General features: G+C 35.1%; 1 long non-coding RNA gene across 1 annotated transcript; it reads right to left on the reverse strand.

The window, feature by feature from the left end:
- Positions 1-1,218: 1,218 nt before the first annotated feature.
- Positions 1,219-2,066, reverse strand: LOC127847538 (uncharacterized). Its single transcript, XR_008034015.1, has 3 exons — positions 2,027-2,066; positions 1,613-1,777; positions 1,219-1,408 (listed from the first exon to the last, which is right to left on the reverse strand). It is a non-coding gene; the product is annotated as an uncharacterized LOC127847538 (long non-coding RNA).
- Between the last annotated feature and the right edge of the window lie 454 nt (positions 2,067-2,520).

The raw sequence follows: 2,520 nt of genomic DNA on the forward strand, positions 1-2,520 counted from the left end.
CTGAACACTGTTAGTTTCTCATACCTTTAAGGACAGGACAATCTTCCAGACCAGCTCTATTTAGATATTCTTGGACGATGATTTTCACGACAAAGATATGAACACATTCGGGATGTAATCGGTCTACCTCTGATAAAAGCAATATAATTATACATTGATTAACATTCAATATACAATATAAACACGCAACATAAAGTGCAACCAGCAACAAAATTGGTCATGTTCACTTACGTAATTAGGAATTGAGGTCGGCGTAACGTTTGCTCTTTTAAAATGTAAATACCATTTTGCACACTTCAAAAACAAGAAAACCAAGTAGAAAATTCTTTAAATATGATGGAGTTAAACCAACATGCTTAAAACAGGTATATACATTCTCACAGTGAAATAATCTTTAAATGAGATTAATAGTCAGCACTAAAATGGGGTCAGTTAAGGGGAAAAAAACACTAGATTTATGCCTAACATTTTAAATGTGCAAAAAACGTGGCATGAGTACGAGTGTTTTCGCATATTTATTTTATGCTTTGCGTTGTTTTATAGAGAAATATCAGTGAAATAAAACTGGTATTTCACTGTTTTCACAGCGAAATTATCCAGTTAAACTCTTTGACAATGTCAATAAACGGTGAAAAAAGCATAAAATAAAAAAAAAAAATGGGGAGATTCGATGGAATATCAATTTTATTTCACACGTGATCATAAAAATACATATTTTCACTCATTGCTGCGCCACTCGTAAAAATATTATTTTTTATAATCACTCGTGAAATAAAATCGATATTCCACAGAATCCAATAAATATCCTCTATATATACAGCCAGCGTTTGCTTACCTGGAGTGGGCGTTTCAAAATTATCAACGAATTGTGTCCTGTCTGGTGAACATGTGCATGTGTAGCATTATCCTTTGCGATTTACAATCACTGGGGAATTTGCCTGTAATAAATAACATCTGGAATAAACAGTAATCTTTTTCACTTTGTTGTCAACACCAGTAACACAAACTAGAATAAAACACACAAGTATCTCACAGCCTAATAAGTTACGGTACAATTTCTTAATCATCTCAAAGCCATCGATAAATAAATTAAACGTACATACTGCACTTGAAAACGAAATTGAATTGTGACAATATATTATTAAAATGTTTTGACTAGAGAAAACAATGTCACCTAGCGGTTTAAAACAGTACGCTGAATTAAAAAAACTACCTTTATGAATTTTGTGTGCTCATCGCAGTCTAACAGAACGAATACATCCAGAGATTCGTTTACGGGCATATATGAACCCGTTGACTTGATCAAACTATAATATTGTTCGGCTTCTGATGACAAAACTGGTAATGTTATGGAGCCGGAAAATGCAGGACTTTCTTGTGTATAATTAGCAGTACGTCCATTCTTGGTCTAAACAGTGATTATACAAAATAGCGTCATAAAATTGTTGAAATGTGAAAGGTCGGACAAAATATTATGATACTGTTATGCTGAGTGACCATATTAACAAAGACGAGTGAATTAAAGCTCAAGCAATGGACAAACAATTTCTTACATAGCATACTCTGTGTAAACGCGAGTGAAGTAGTGAAGAGTTCGTTTGAACATGTTTACCTGAGCAGTTGCATACGATGTCCCTTGCATTTGCCTGGCACCTAATGATCCAACTCGGGGAACTGTGCCTGTACGGCTTGACGTTGGCATCGCAAAAGAGTCATACTTCAAAGTTCAAGCAAGAGAATATGGATTGCTATATACATATGCTCTCTTTCTTGACTTCTAAAAAATAAGTACTTGGTATAATGCACAATTGCATTCAGATAACCACTACATACCAAGCACTGGTAATATCAATATGAATGCTTCTTTAGGAAGATTACAATCGAAATAATAAACAAAGCCTGTCATAAAACGTTGTAACTTAACAACAGTATGTGCACCATACCATATTGCAAAAACAAAAAACGAATATATCATTATTAACTTTCAAATGTTATTTCAATAACGTTTTATTCTGTGGAACCATACCGATTTTGATTCTGCCATCTTTCTCGCGTACTCACGACACTAGAATAAAAAAAACTAAACAAACACATTAAAGAAACAAAGTGCGGGGAGTGAATTACAAACTCCAAAGAAAACTATATACGCTGCCTGTAATGAATTACAAAACCCTGTGATAACTACACAGGCTGCATGTAATCAATTACAAGCCACGGTGATAAATACGCAGGCTGCATGGAGTGAATAACAAACCACGGTGATAACTACACACGCTGCATGGAATCAATTACAAACCCCGATGCGAACTACACAGCCTGCATGAAACGAATTACAAACCACGTTGACAATACAAAAGCTGCGTGTAATGAATTACAAACCCTGGTGATAACTACACAAGCTGCTTGGAATGAATTACAAACCATGGTGATAACCACACAGGCTGCGTGGAATGAATTACAAACCCCGGTGATAACAACACAGGCTGCATTGAATGAATTACAAACCCCGGTGATACCACT

Source organism: Dreissena polymorpha, chromosome 10 (genome assembly GCF_020536995.1).
Source record: "Dreissena polymorpha isolate Duluth1 chromosome 10, UMN_Dpol_1.0, whole genome shotgun sequence".
Taxonomy (NCBI): Eukaryota; Metazoa; Mollusca; class Bivalvia; order Myida; family Dreissenidae; genus Dreissena; species Dreissena polymorpha.